Genomic DNA, 17365 nt, shown 5'->3' on the forward strand with positions numbered 1-17365 from the left:
ATTTTCTACTAAACAGTTAATATATATATATATACATATATATATATATATATATTAAACTGACTTCTAATGGCTTATTTTTATACCTATAGATTAATGCATCTCTCAATTCTCATCAGAGAAGATTTCTTTCGCAGCAGATAGTGATTATCACAGAAACCCACAACTGGCCAATGTGTAGAGTACAAGAGGCTACAGAGTAGTTATCCCTGAACAGGACACCTGTATCAAATTTCTGCCTCCCAAGGATCAGGGATCATTGTGGAAGAAGGGGCAGAGAGATTGTAAGAGCCACAGGTGGTGGATGACCACAAGAAAATAGTTTTTCAGAAAGCTGATCGATTTCCTCAAATGAACTCACAGCAATGGTGACAATATGCACAAGCCCCAATGCAAGCTCAAACCAAGCAAAATCCCAAAATAGAAATGGAGACGTGGATAAGAAACCCCAACCCAACCCACAATTGGGAGGAGGAGAGACACGGTTTCATTTAAGGACAGAACTTTTGGTAGGTTAACCAGGTTCCAGTGGTTGGACCCACACTGAAGGACATTTGGAAACAGAAATTTTATACATATATATATATAAAATCATGGCAACTGCTGGCTGCTGGGAGGACAAAGACAGTCTCCTTCAAGGGCGGTACTCTTGCTAGGTTAACCAGGCTCCAGCAGATAGACCCACACTGAGGGAAATGTGGGAACACAAACCAGACTCTTTAGGCTGTTATATATATAATAGAGTATATTAAATTGGATGGGGAACAATAAGGGGACGTGCAGATAGGGGATCTAAATACCATCAACCTATATTGTATGAAACTTGCAAAAATTCAATAAAATATATAAAAATAATATTGTATTGTTTCTTCAAGAATTTCATACAGTGTATTTTGATCATATTCAGACTCCCTTCCTTACTTCCTCTCAGATACACCTCACCTCACTACCCTCCATCATTTTGAGTCATCTATTTTTTTTTTCTAAGGCGTATTGAGTCTAAATGTTCTTGGGTGTGGGTCAATCCCCTGGTGCCTTGTCAACCTACCCAGCATCACACCCTTAAAAGTGAGTCTCCCTTTCCCAGCAGCTATCAGTTGCTAATAATTCTTCATCAAGGGCTGGGGCTTCTTGCCCACCTTCTCTCTCCATGCTGGGTTTCTGTCTGGCTTGGGTTTGTGCAGGTCTTGTGCATGCTGTCATAAGCACTGTGGGTTTATATGTTCAATGGCCCTGTTGTGTATGGAAAACACGGTTTTCTTGTCTTCATCCATCTCTGGATCTTACTGTCTTTCCATCTCCTCTTCTGTAATGATCCCCAAGCCTTGGGGGGAAAGAGGGTGTGATGTCTGCTTTACAGAAGCTTTTAGTACCATTTATGCTTTTGATGTCAGAGCACCAAAAACCAATACCAAAAACATTTTAACCTGTTTCTTCTAATCTGAATTTATGCATATTTCTTTAATTTCTAGTTAGGTGTCTGTTGCTGTAATAAAACACTGATCAAAACAAACTTGGGGAGGTAAGGATTTATTTTATCTTACAGTTCCAAAGCACAGTCCATTTTTCGGAGAAGTAAGGGTAGGAACTCAAAGTAGGAACCTGGTGTCAGGAGGTAAAGAACAGACCGTGGAGGAATGCTGCTTACAGGCTTGTTTCCTCCAGCTTACTGCCGCTACTTTTATACAACCAAGGCTCACCTGCCCAGGAATGGCACCACTCACAATGAGCCCTCAGACATATGTATCATGGAGTTCTGATGCTATCGTGCTGAACAGGTGGAGTACTTGCATGTACAGCATGCATCAGTGGCCTGAAGAGATGACTCAGCAGTTAAGAGTACAAACTGTTCTTATAGAGGACCTGGGTCTGGTTCCCAGCAGCTATATGATGGCTCAGAACCACCTGTAACTTGAGATACAGAGGACTCTGATATCTCTCACCTCCATGGGCACCTGCATATGCATAATTAAAATAATATATATTTTATTTATTTATTTATGTATATGAGAATATTGCTTGCATGTATGTAAGTGTACCCATGTTGTGCAATGCCCATGGAGGTCAGAAGAGGGTGCCAGATTCCCTGGAAATGGAGTTACAGACAGTTGTTAGCTGCTGTGTGGGTGTTGGAAATCAAACATGGGTCCTCTGGAAGAGTAACCAGTGCTCTTAAACCACTGTACCATCCAGCCCTAAAATAAATATTTGATTTTAAAAAGCATAATAAACAGGCTGGGACAATAGGTCAGTGGTAGAGTACCAGCCTATCATGTGAGGTCATGGGTTCTACTTTCAGCACTGCAAAAAAAAAAAAAAAGAAAGAAAAGAAAAAGAAAGAAAGAAAGACAGACTTCCCAAAAGCTGGCATGTTGGTTGGCACAGATGTATTAGTAATTATTAGTGATTTATAATACTCAGGCGTCTGAGGCAGGAGGATCATGAGCCAGTCTGTAGCCAGCCTGGATGGCCAAGCCAAATACTGTCTCAAAACCAAGCAACCAACCAGAAACAAACCCCCTAAAGCATAACACTAGTGAGTTTAATAATAAACTGAATAGGCACTTCAAACAAAGTCACTTTTGATTGCTTTCAATATTAAGAGAAAGTTTACATTTGGATATGCTACTTTTGAATATAGTATAAAATTAATTATGATTCGACTCAATAGATTTGTCTTTTTAAAGCATATAATTTGATTTCAAATGACATTTTTTTTTGTCTTTTTGAGACAGGGTCTCCCTGTAGCCCCAGCTGTCCTGGAACTCACTATGTAGACCAGGCTGGCCTCGAACTCACAAAGATCCACCTGCCTCTGCCTCCCAAGTGCTGGGATTAAAGGCGTGCACCACCATGCCTGGCTTCAAATGACATGTTTATGAATTTTTATTTTCACATATTGTACTAATAAACTAAACTTTGGTTTCTCTGTTACACTGCATATGGAGTTTACTTACCAGAAATTTATATCATTTGATTTTACTACTTCCAGGTTGTTTTCCCTATTTTGCATGGCTTTTGTGTTTATAAATGACCTAAGTGATTTAGCATCTACATTTCATAAGTTCATATAAATATGATCACACAAATTAGTGTATGGAATAAGAGTTATATATCAGTGGTGAGCATATACTTACCATGTATGAGGGCCTAGGTTCAATGCTTAGAATAAAAAAATCTATAGCTGTCTTCTTGATGAAATCAGCATACACACACACACACACACACACACACACACACACACACATTTGATTAAGCCATTGCTTGGTATATTCAAAAATGGAAACTATATATATTCAGACATCTTTGCATATTAAGTATTTAAAAGAGTTCATCACTACATATAAACAAGAATATTTATTTTATTATTTTAATATATGTTTTTATTGAATTTTTGTGTATTTCATACAATACATCTTAATCATATTTAGGTTCTTTCCCCTATCCCCCTCAGCCCACCCACAAAATTTCATGCATTCTGTCATAGGTGTTAAGGGCCTATAGTGTCAAGTTTGTGTACCCAGATGTCCCTCCCATGTGAGTTCAGCCACTGGAACCTGGTCGGCCTATCTAGAGTCACTCCCTTAAAGAACACAAACTCTTCATCACTTAGCAGTGATTAGCTGCTAAATAACAGTTCCTCAAACAAGAATATTTTATAATTAAACAATAAAGAAATAAGCCACTCCGTTTTTTCCCAAATAACATTTTAGAATAAAATTATAATGATGAACATAGGTGTGGGCCAGTGTACTGCCTTTGTGTGACAGAATCTCAGAGAACCTTTTGAGTATGTCAGGAGTGTGTCAATTGGGGTGTTTGTTACAACCAATAGGTTAAACTACCTTAGGGAGTGTATTAGTTACTTTTATTCTACCTGTGATCAAATACCTGACAATAGCAACTTGAGGGAAGGAAGGGTTGATTTTGGGGGGAGACTCAGTTCAGGGGATGCAGTCCATGATGGCAAGGAATGCATGATGGAGGAAGACTGCTTGTTCCCATCTTGGCAGATTAAGAAGCAAAGAAAGAAAAATGCAGGTGCCCATCTGCAGATCAGGAAGCAGAGAAAGAAGAAAGTAGGTGTTCAGTTTTGGATCCCAGTCTATGTGATGAGGATGCCCACATTTTGGGAAAGTCTGCAGTTAATCCCCCATGGAAGGATCCTAATAGGCCTACCCAAAGGTACACCTCATTCTGTACTTTTATAGGGTTTCTGGAGTTGGTGGCCCTGAAAGCCTAATGCTCATGAAGGTGAAGCCCAAGTTGCAGTAGAGAATACAGGATGTTTGAGCTGCTAGGATTGTGGGACTTCCTTCTGCATTCCTCCTGAAACCAGTTGCAAATGACTATGAATGACATGGTCAAGTTTGCCTGAGCAACAGGTACACTTCTGGGTACCATTTTTCTGTATTAGTTACTTTCCCTATTGTTATGACAATACCTGACAGAATCAAATAAAGAAGGGTTTATTTTAGCTCATGGTTCAAAAGTATAGTAAATCATTCTGGAAAAGTGTGGCTCTTGATCTGTCAGCAGGCGTGTAAGGCAGCTGGTCATACTGCATCAAAAGTCAGGAGACAGAGAGAGATGAATGTGGTGCTCAGCTTGTTTTCAATCCTTTTTTCCATTTTATTTAGTCTCTGATCATAGCCCATGAGATGGTGCAGAACAATGCACATTGAGGATCAGGCTTTCCTCTGCAGTTGGAATGCTCTGGAAACTCTCATAGATATCCCAGAGCTCTGTCCTTTTGGTAATTCTAAATCCAGTCATGTCAGTAATGAAGATTAACCCTCATTCTTATCAACACCCTAGGGTTTTATTAATCTAGTGAAGTTAACAATCAAAATTACCTATCACGGCAGGCCTGACAGATCCTGTCTGTAAAACATTGACTATTACAGGAGAGGGGAGGGGAACACAAATTTATCATGTGATTTAACCAGGCAGAAGTAGAGCTAGAATTGTGTAATCAAAGACATTAGTCTTTTGTTTGTTTGTTTGTTTTTTAAACCACTGCAAAGAGAATTCCTTTCAGAGATGGTATCTGAGGTAGAAGCACCTCAGAGTACCCTTTTCTGCTCTAGATAAGGAGCGGAAGCTGCAACTCCATCCACAGTCCAGAAAAATATAAGGAAGTAATTTGGCTAGAGCCAGGCTCTAGCTCCCTGATTATGCTTACTGTGGCCCGAGGGAGGGGGTGGGTGTGGAAAGACTCTACTGGTGCTGGAAGCAAATGTAGCAGGTGAGGCAGTTCCTGAAAGATGATCATGGTTCTCTCCAGGTAGACAAGAAATGTTCTCCAAATAAAGACTAATCCATTTGCAAACCACGTATGATTGCTAAACACCAAGCAAAAGAAATCACAAAAAGCTACCAAAGATGCTTTCCACTAGGGAATACTCCAAAGAGATTTTAATGACCATTATACTATGATAAAAGTTCCAAGTTTCTGATCATTTATAACAATTAAGACTTTTAAGGGTGTGATAATAGTCTTGAAATGTATAAAGCAAAAACTGATAGAAATATGAGGATAAAAAGACAGATTCATAATAATAATGGAAAGCATTAATCTAGATATTCTTGCTTAATCTGTCAAGAAGTTGAAAATTATTGAAAGACAGAGACAGTTTTAATCACAAAAAAATTTCATTTGACCAAGCAGAAATCTTACATGCAAGAGTGACAAAATACTTTTATATTTAGTTTTTTTCCTCTAATTTAAAAGAAATTACTATGTATCAGTTGTACAAAACAATAGATTTCACTGTAATAACATCGTATATGGATATAACATATTTTGATGACATTCACCACCAATTACTTTATATTACTGTTTCTTCTCTCTCTCTCTCTCTCTCTCTCTCTCTCTCTCTAGTGCCTTTCTGCTTCCTTAATATTCCTCTTTTTTACATTCATGTCAGGTTTTAAAAGAAAATTATTTATTAGAGCTGGAGAGATGGCTCAGCAGTTAAGGGCATGTTTTGCTCTTGCCGAGGACCCAAGTTTAGCTCCCATCACCCACATCAGGTAGCTCCAGGGGATCGGACACCATCTTCTGGTCTCTGCGGGCACTGCACTAACATGTAATGCTCCCCCCACCTACACACATATGCACATTAATTAAGTATAAAATCTTAAAAAAATTATTATTATTGTGTGTGGATTGCAGGATAATTTTCAAGAGTTGGGTCTGTCCTTCCTGCTTGGTTTCCAAGTGTCAAACTCAGGTCATCAGGCTTATGTAGGAAGTGTTTTTACCTGCTGAGTCATCTTGACATCGTTCATCTTTTAAACATATCTTGACTCTACATGAGAGAAAGCATACAGTACATGTGCTTCTAAGTCCAGCTTATTTCACTTACCATGATGTCCATCCTTTTTCCTGTGACATGATTTTGTTCTTCCTCATGGCTATAAAACCCCATTTTGCCAATACATCACATTTTCTTTATCCATTCTTCTATTGAAACTTAGGCTGATTCCATATTTTGGCTATGGTAAGCAAAACACACATTTTCAAATACACAATTTCAAAAATGGCCTATAGACCAAATATAAAAATATTCCCAAGAAACAGCATCATATAGTAGAATTCAGCAGCAAGTACACTGAAAGTGTATGGGCCAAGCAGGCTCCTAATTAAGGGGCCATATAATAGACAACTAAAAACTCTGGACAAAGCACAAGACACAGGGTGGTAAGATGGCTCAGCAGGTAAAGCACTTGCACGTAAGCCTGATGACCTGAGATTGGTCCCTGGAACCCATAGTGGAAGGAAAGAACTGGTTCTGCAAAGATGTCCTCTGACTGCCACATGCACGCAGGATGCATGTGTCCCCACTGCACACATTGCACAAATAATTTATAGAATTACATAAATCAGCTATCTATAGCTCTGGAGAGTAAACCAAAACAGTAAAATAGAATTACTTAACCATTTTACAGCCTTCTGTTTCAAACTGTTAAACTTGGGGTGCAGATGTAGCTTGGTGATAGGCTACTTCTCTAGTATGTGTGAGGCCCTGGGTTCTATCCACAGAAATGCAAGAAATAATCCCAAAGATTTTCAACAATGTTCCTTATTTATAAATTTAATGGGAGAATTGTTTGAATAACCCAAAGTAGAGCTTTGGTATTTCCTTGGGAGACATGTTTTTATTATAGTAATAGGAATCAGGTGTGATTCCTGTCATCTCAGCACTTGGGAGGTGAAGACAGGATCATCAGGAGTTCAAGGTCATTCTTGGCTACATAATGAATTTGAAGCCACACTGGAATATATGAAATGCTGCCTCAAAACCAAAGTAGATGCCTAATATCACCCTACCTGAATAACCCATGTGGTTGATTTTTTTTTAAAGTTTGATTTTTTTTTTCCATCACTCCAATTAAACTCAGTACTATCTTACTCCTTATGCTAACTGGACACTTGTTTTTAAAAGTTTTTTGATTGATTTATTTTTATTCTATGCATGAGTGTTTTACCTGCATGTATGTAAGTGCACCCATGTTGTGCAATGCTTGTGGATGTCAGAAAAGGGTGTCGGATACCCTGGAACTTGAATTAAAGACAGTTATTGGCCACCATGTGGGTGCTGGGACCTGAACCCACGTCCTTTGCAAGAGCGGCCAGTGCTCTTAACTGCTGAACCATCTCTCTAGTCCCCTAACTGAAAATTTAAACCCATGAGTGTGATAGTGAAACTTTATAGCTCACAGCTCATTGGGATAAGTTTTCAAAATTAATTTTAGTGAATACATATCCCTACATCTTCACTCCAAGGAAGTTAGAATTCATTTCTTCTCCCCCCGCTCCTGCTCCTTCCTCTCTCATTCCTCTATTCCTTCTTTGTCCCCAATAAGTTAGGGCAAAATTTAATGTCTCTTAAGCCATTCTGGTAGATTAGAAGCAGATCACTACTTTACTGATGAGCATGTAATTACGGTGAAGTTATTTTCATTTGCTCATATTACTTTGTCAGCCATGTGCGCAGGCTAGTAACAAAATGGAAATCTGGTAAACTGAGACAACTGATGTGGCTTATGTGCACCTGCAACAATTTTGATGGGGAAAGACCCCCCCCTCAGGATAATCCGATACACCTGCTGAGAGTTCTACTAGAATCCTTTGGAAATTGATTAGGGTCACCAAGAGCTGAATTAGGAGCACATGAGGAAAAAACATTTCTGAAAGAACAGTCTATAAAATCCAAGCCCCTTCAAAATGGAGGCTCTTAAGCACTTGCTTTTCACTCCTTAATGGAGGAAGCAGGTATCCTTGGCAAAAGAAAGTGTTGCAGGTTTCCTTGCAGGTCCAGCCCACCAGGGACTGCTGGGAACCAGGGTTCTGGCCTAGGTGGGGATGAGCGGTGCAGAGTCAACACACAGACACTGGGAGTCAGGTGGAAGCAGGCACTAGGCGAGGTGCTGCAGACTTGTTTATTGCTGGAAAGGGCAGGCCTTATATATCTCTCTCCCCCTGCCCCCAGTATCCCATAAGCTGGTGTGTGGCTCCCTGATAGATCCCCTCATCCAGGGCACTCGTGTCATCAGTCTCTAGGTGGGGGCCGATTAGATTGGCTCTTTTGCAGAAGCACGGGCTGCGCTCTTAAGGCTGAAGCTGTGTTCTCTAGTGCAGCCTATGCTTAGGCCTGGTGCTTCCTCTCCTACAAGAAAGTACAACTGTTTTTGATTATATGAAGAACTTTTAAAAAAAAGGGACAGATTTATTTATAACTTGTCAGCGATTATGAGTTTTATGGCTGTGACTTCTTATTTGTTGCCAAGCAAGCGACTGTCTTCGTCTCTCCAACACACAAATGTTTTTAATAAGTTTTTAAAGTGGGCAATAGTTAAATCCATTTGCTCTTTTCAGAAATTTTAGCTTTGCAAGCTATTAAGAAGATGTGGATACGTAGGAACAAATGGTGGAGGTGTAATCTGCTGAAATGTTAAGAATGGGTATTTCTCAGAAATAAGATTTTAGTTCATTTTACTTTCCTGATTGCAATTTCTTATTTCTCTACCATGAAAATATATTTTAAAACATGGAAGGCAGAAAGATACTTAAATGGAAAACATCTATGGGTAAAGTCATATAAACACAAGTCCATTTCTCAGGGTAATCATTTGAATTTCTGTAAACAACAGATAATTTGCCAACATCATGTGTTTACCTTTGATATCCTCTGTATTTCCTAGGAAGAAACATTTCAAAAGCTTATAAAGTACAATGCTAAGGATGGCAAGAGATACAAAGCGTAAACATGTAAATACCTGAAAAAAATAAAATATAATTCATCATGTTTAGAACCTTATGAATAGTATCTATATTTTACAGATAAAAAATGAATCTCAGTGAGGGAAGCAACTCTCCTCATGTCACACACTCAGTAAACATGCCCTAGGTATATAATATACACATATACTATGTGACTTGCTATGTTTAATGTGAGTTTAGAAAACAGAACACAAGCAAAGGCTTGAAAAGTGATTGCCCCACTTGATGTTGTCTTCATGCATTTTGAAGAAACCTGGACTGACATTTTGGAAGATAAAATATCATGTAGGGTAGAAATGAGCCTTTACAACTGAGATGCTGAAGACATACTAACCTAAAAGTCACCAGACACATAAGTAAGGTCATACTGGACAATTCAGTTTAAGTAGAGCATCCAAGTACTTTCAACAATCAGGGGAACTATTATGAACCAGAACTGCCCACAGTGTATTATATAATTATGAGAAACAGTATATGTTTAATGTTTTAAGCCATTAAGTTATGGAGTCACCTATTCAGAAAAAGCTACACCATGAGCATATGTAAATTTGCTCTTTCGTTGTCTGAAGATTTGATCTTTCCTATTAGACACCATAGACTACAGTTCTTGCCAGCTTTCAAATAGATGGAGGGGATAATAATGAACCTAATAACCAAGTGTAAACGACTATGCCTTATACATGTGCAATTTAGATTCACTTAGATGTACTTAGTAAAAAGAGAAAAGTTGCACAATCAAATTTTTCAGACATGAAGAATGAAGTTATGCCATTTGTAGGAAAATTAATACAACTGGAAATAATTGTATTAAATGAATTAAGCCAGTCTAATAAAGACAAATATTATATACTTTTCTAGTTTGTGGTTCCTAAATTTTACATAGTTATATAAAATTATGCATATATATGAAATTAAAATGAAACTGTGTAGGGTAGCAAAGGAGATAAATGAGAAGGGGAGAAATAACAAAAAGGAGGGTAGGAGTTATGGTGGGGGTATGCTCAACATATAATACAACAAATACATATCTGCATGGAAATTTAAAAACTAGGGATATCAGCCCATGAGTCTGATTATATTGTCAAAATTATCCTTGAGGACCAGTAAGATGGCTCAGTAGGTAAATGTACTTTCCTCCAAGCCTAATGGCCTGAACTCCACCTCCAGGAGCAACATAATGGAAAGAGAAAACCTACATCTACAAGTTTTCATCTGACCTCGATATGGTGTTCTGACACATGGACACACACACACACATACACACACACACACACACACACACACTAATGTAATAAAAATATCCTTAAACAGTATAGATCTAAGCAGAGGGTCCAGGAGGTGTATAGCTCTGAAGGGGAAAATGATTGGCTTGGAGAATCAACAGGGTCTTGCAGACTGTGACTGGATAGACCCAAATACTTTATTCCATAGAAATAAAACCACGTCTGTTTCTGAGAAAAAAACTGTAGTGAGATGACTAAAATGTAAGCGAGTAGAGGAAGAAAGAGGGCATGGCAGATGACTGCAGTTGTTTAGAAGAAAAGTCAGATATGGCCACATTGATGGAAAGGATGTGCCTGAATGAGATCCTCCTGCCAAAGCTGAGAAATCAGCTGTGATTGACCATTCAGACTAGTCAGAGGTAGAGGATCAAGCCCAGGAACAAATATTGGGGGACTAATATTTTGAAAACTATATGGAAGGAGAAATAAAAAATGATTATTTCATGCCTGCTCTTTGCCAAGCAATTCACACTGTAACAATTACCTTTGTTTTTCTGGAGACAAGGTCTCATGTAGCCCTGGCTGGCTTGGAACTCGATGTGTAGACCAAGCTGAACTTCACAGATTCCTGCCTCTGGCTCCCAATTGCACGTATTAATTGTGTGCGCCCATGCAGAAACAGTTTCAAAATAAGTTAACAAAATAAGCTGACAGCACTGTGCCTCTCCCAAACCATTTCCAGCATGTTTGAGTGTTAGACAGTATATGAGTGTGCATACTAACCATCACTATATATTTATAGTTATATACACATCCAGAAAGTTGAGACTCTGTGAAATTACCTGGGGAATAATAGTTGGGAGATCCTGAGGATTAAAACATTATTATTTTTTTTTAAAAAGATCTTAGAGTTGATGCAAGTCCTAGACTTGATGAACATTGGAAATGGTGGGTTTGCAGAGGCACAAGGGCATGTCTGAGGGAGTGTGGCAGTGACGTGAGAAGCTAAGGGACAAAGGTAAACATTTATATCTATGCTGCAAACACAGAGGAGAATGCATTAAGGAAAATAGATGTCTCCTATGACTGCTGAGAAACTGTGGAGAAGGAAGACAAGCAGATGGCAAAACACTATTTCAGATAAGGAAGTCCCACTGTTAAAGGATCAGAATTCAGAATTGATATAAAGTTCTGTTCTGGATTAAAAACTTACAAAAAATAAATTATTTTTCCATATAACTAATTTCACAGTTTCTCTTTCATCTTCTCTGTTGCCTTAATAAAAAGAAAATTTTAAAACGATAAAAAATGTATGCACCATCATGCATGACCTGATGCCACGATGCTGATGCCAAACTGGTCTACATAGCAAGTTCCATGCCAACCAGCACTACATAGTGAGACTCTCAAATGAAATAAAAAAGAGGTTACATAATGGCTGCAGTAAGACCTTGCCTATCAATAAGTACTGCAAATGTGAACATATTAAATTCTAAAATGAAAAGACATAGAGTGATTGAGTAGATTATGTGAGAGTCACATATATGTTGCTTATAAGAAGCTCAATCTACCTCTAAGGACATGCATACACTGAAAGTGGACTGATGCAATAAGGTATAGAGTAAAAATAAAGTGGGTGAAAAAAGGGCTGGTGAGATGCCTCAGAGGTGAAGAACAACGATTGGATTTTGCTTGCAGAAGACCTGGGTTCAAATCCCAGCATCCACATGGCAGCAAACAACTGTGTGAAACTCCAGTTCCAGAGGATCCTACAGCCTCTTCTGTCCTCCACAGGCATTGTACAAAGCAGGTGCACTTACACATATGTGGGCAATACACACATACACATAAAATAAAAATAAAAATAAAAAATAGGTGAAACAAACTTTAAGTAAAAATAGTAAAAAGGAATAGAAAAGCTCATTCATAATGGTTAGGGGGTCAATTTAGTGGGGAAATAGTGGTCCTAAATATGGATGCACCCAATTTTACAGCATTAATTGGAGAAATAAAATTCAATAAAATAGGTTGGATATTAACATTCTACTGCCAGTCATGAACACATCATTCCACACAGAAAATCAACAAATAAATGGTAGAAGGCCAACCTAGATCAAAGATCTATTTGATATATAATACAGAAAATTCCATCCAACAGCTGCTGAATATACATTTTTCTCATCGATGCATAGGCCATTCTCCAAGACAGTCATATAATAAGCCACAAGTTATGTCTTAACACAGTTTTCAAGTGAACTACTATTGAGTATTCTTTCTATCCCCAAGGCAATGAAACTAGAAATCAGTAACAAGGAAAACTTTTGGAAATCATGCAGACACATTGAAATTATGTGGTCATTTGAATGAGAATATCCGCCATAGGTTCAAGTACTTGAACATTTAGTCAGTTGGTGGTGCTGTTTGGGGAGAGTCAGGGAACCTTTAATGAGGTGTGGCCTTGCTGGAGGAAGCACTTCACTGGCAGGGGAATTTGAGATTTCAAAGCCTTCTCCCACTTCCAGTTTGCCACCTTCTGCCTGTGTGCTCAAAGATGTGAGCTCTCAGCTTTTGTGTCCAGCCACTTCCTTTTTCCATGGCTGTCTGGCTATTATGGACTCTGTTTCTGGAACCATAGCCCCCAAATCTCTTCCTTTTGTGAGATTTTTTTTTGGTCATGGTGTTTTATCACAGAAACAGAAAATTAATCTAATACAACAATTTTCTTTTTAAAGTTTGTTTTTATTTGAATTTTTTGTATATTTCATACAGAACATCTCAGTCACTCTTCATGATCTTTATACTCCCATCCCCACCGGCACCCTCCATAGCCCCCCACCCCAACTTACTTTTCAATAATGAATGGATCAAGGAAGAAATCAAGAAGGAAATTAAAAACTTTCAAGAATGAACATAACAAAACATGTGAGACAGTCAAAGCAGCATTTTAAAAAGCAGAGAGGTTTCCAATGAACAGTCTATCACTTTGTGTTAAGAAACTATAAAAACAAAGACAAGCTAAGCCCCCAATTTTTTTTTTTTTGTAACTTAAAATAAAACTGTACTGAGAATTTCATACATGCATTTAAGGGGTTTTCATCAAATCCATGGCCACTCTCTCCCCTCCAACACCTCCCATATTTTCCCATCACTTTTTTCTGAACAACTTCCTGTTTTCTTTCTTTCTCTTCTTTCTCTTTCTTTCTCTCTCTCTCTCTCTCTCTCTCTCTCTCTCTCTCTCTCTCTCTCTTTGGGACTTTTTGCTACTCTAACATTACCCATCTGAAGAGGTAACCCTAAATTTTTTTAGGGATTAGATAAGAGCTTTCAAATACTTTTATCATTTTTGACCTTTGTAACAGAGTATGGTGCTAAGAGGCCCAAGGACATTGTGACTTTTAGCCAAGAAATTGGCTACTTTTCTTTGGGGTCATTTTTACACTAACTGCCTAGCCAATTCCTACCTCCTATTCTTATCACACTATTGTCTGAAGAAGTTACCCAAATTGCTGATAGGGAATCAGGATGCAGACTGCTCTGGCTTCTTCCATGCTGAACAGGGATGGCAGGGTGAGGCAACTGGGGTACCCTGTGGTTGCCAGCTGTGGCTGCTCTCCTCCAGCTATGGTCGCTCTCCTGCTCTCTGAGTTCCTCTGATCAGTCATCCGGTCTGGACCTCAGGGCTGGTGAGGAGTCTGCGCCAGTGTTGCCGCATTCAGATGCAAGAGACCATGTTCAGTGACACAGATCTGCTTTATTGCAGGAAAGCATGGGCTTATATAGGGGTAATAGTCCAATCATAACACAGCATATGAGATCCCTTATTAGCATGACAGACTAGTATCCTATTACAATCTAGCTGGCCAGATGCCCTACTAGCATGATAAGTTTCAGTTTCTCTAAGTTTCGGATTCCTGGAAACCATGTGACTTACATAGTTTTCTCTCTGATAAGAAACAGGAAGCACTGCATTCCAGCACGATAGGTATGTAAGGCAAAAGGCAAAATCAGTCACAAGATTTTCCACAACAATACCCCTTCAGTGGATCTATCTAAACGACTCCCAAATTGCATAACTCTTATCTGTAGGGAGGAAAGAAAGTCCTTGACTGGTGAATTCTATGTCTTTGAGTGTCATTTAAATTTGGTTACATATTTGCTATAGCTATAAATTGGAAAATAAATTTTTCTGAGCACTCTGAAAATTAGTTGTTAGTTCTTCTCTTCAACAGTTCAGTTTTGGCAAGAAAATCAGTATGTTTAAAAGTTGTCAAATACATCTCAAGCATTATCAATATTTACACATAACTATTTCCCTTCTTTAAGTTTTTTGTCTTTAAAATTTTTTGGCCTTTTGAATTTTAATTAAACTTTTATTTTGAGACAACTGTACATTCACATGCAGTTGTAAGATACACTGCAAAGGGATGCTGAGCTACCATTTTCCAGTTTCTTTCCAAATAACATGATATTGTAAAACGATAGTTTATCACTGTTCCATCATATTAATACAATCAGGATACAGAATATTTCCATCATCCAATAACCCTTCATGTTGACATAACCATATCAACTTCACTCCTAAGGTCACCTCTTCTTGACACTTGTGGCTGCAACTATTTAACAATGCACTTAATGAGTATATATTTAATAAAATAAGGATTCTTTTAGTTATGTGAACCTATGATATGAGAAGTAGCATGAGGGTTCTCTTTTCTCTCCATTAATATTAGATAAAAAGCTATCTAATAAAACCAGCTCTGTTTTCAAAGGTCCCATAAATGACAAGCATTCATGATCTCTATTGAAGTCATGGGCGGGGGGGCATGGTGGAGTGTACCTGTAAAGCCCAGTGATACAGATCTTTGAGAGTGATGGATCTTTCACATCCCTGACAGGCTTGATGTACTAAGGTGCTGAATGACCAATGGTCACCAAAAGACAACCTGAGATAGTGGCTCTTTTCATTGTCTCATGTTGAGGGTGATTAAGGAAATGGAATAAAGGAGGAATGAGGAAGTAAAGGCAAATTTATTAAGAAAAGAGCAGAATAGGAAAAATTAAAACTCTCATAGTGAGAGGAATTCCTACTGTGTTGAGTGAGGTGCCTGGTTTAAAGGCTTTTAAAATAAGAATTATGGTTAGAATTGGGCAAATAGCTCTAATTTTATTGAGATTACTTAATTCTCTGGACATATCACAGGTCAAGACAATGGGGGATGCAAATGCTCCGTGCATATCTCCCTGGATCCGCTAGGGAGATGATCATGCATTACTCACCCAACAAAGGGTATGACCATGCATTGAAGCCCCTGTGTGTCCACCTTTGACTTGTCTTGTTGGCTGCTGACTTTGGCACATCTTCTGGCTGCTACCAACCTTGACAGGCATTACCAGTTTCTAACCTTCTACATTATTGTTGGTCTTTAACTTTGGTTCAATCTGCTGGCTGTTAAACTCTGCTCTCTTTATTTTTACATGTATGTGACCAGTTTGTTGTTTTATTATGTGAATTTTCCCCTTACTGCATATAGAGAGCTGATTTTTGCCTCACCAGCACTCAAGACGTTGAAACTGGAGAACTGTGAGTTTAGATACTTTGGGCGACATAAAGAGATCCTGTCTCAACAACTTAATTAAAAAACTATTGAAGCATAGTACTTAATTAAAAAAACGATTTTGGAGTAATTTTATATTAAGAAAAATATTGAGCATTTCAATATGTCTTTTATGCAGTTTCTTCTTATGTTAGGAAATTTATAACCATCACACATTTATCAAAACATAAGAGTTAACTATGGTGCATTATTATTTATTAAGCTACAGACTATTCAGAATTCATTATGGCATTATTTTATTAGTTTTTCTTCTTGAAAAAAATGCAAAAACTTATTGAAAGTTTCTTAGAGATAAAGAGTAAGTCAACATTTTAGATGGAAGGAGAGGAGTTCATGAGCACTGTCATAGTTTCTCTCAACTTGATACAAAACCTCAATTTAAGAATTACTTATGCTGCTTCTCTGGGCTGCACAACCTGCAGCCTCTTGCCTGGACACTGGGGCTGATCTCTTGGCCTGGGACCACCACTGCTTCCTGATCCCTTGCATCCAGAGGAACCCAGTTCCTTCTCACAGACCCCAGAAACCTTCTGGGCCTGGTCCCACCCTCACCTCCCTCTGCTTCTCTGGGCTGCACAACCCACCACCCTTTTCCTGGACACCGAGGCTGACCTCTTGGCCCCAGAACCACCACTGCTTCCTGATCCCTTGCATCCAGATGAACGCAGTTCCTTCTCACGGTCCCAATGAGCCATATGGGCCTGGTTCTACCCTCAACTCCTTCTGCTTCCCTGGGCCTGCATAACACACCAGCTTCTCTCCTGGTCCCCCAGAGCCCTTGGGGCTCTTCCCACTGCCATCTCCCTTTACATCTCTGGGTGGAACGGCCAACAGAGGCCCGAGACCAGCATCTTTCCTGGGCCCTGCTGCCAGGCCAGTCCAACCCCCAAATTCCTGAGGACATCTCTCCTGGAGGGATGCAGAACTTAGGAGAAAGCCTGAAAGCATCTGATCCTGATCTGACTTGGGCTTCTCTGGGAACTGCTGAGGACAAAAGCGATTTGGCCACTCCAATATGAAATCAATGAGAGAAATGGAAGCTTAGATGAACCAGCTTTTCATGCCCAAAAACTAAACCACAAAGGCACATAAAGTACACAAAAAGAAACAGACCTAAACTTGAAGGCTTGAGTCTCACACAAGAATATAAAACTACAAAAGAAATTCACATGTTAAAAGCACAGAGGAAAAATACTAACATGAAAAAACAAAATAACATATCCCCACCAAATACCAAT

The sequence above is a fragment of the Nannospalax galili genome, unplaced genomic scaffold (assembly GCF_000622305.1).
Source record: "Nannospalax galili isolate Female #2095 unplaced genomic scaffold, S.galili_v1.0 scaffold7, whole genome shotgun sequence".
Lineage (NCBI taxonomy): Eukaryota > Metazoa > Chordata > Mammalia > Rodentia > Spalacidae > Nannospalax > Nannospalax galili.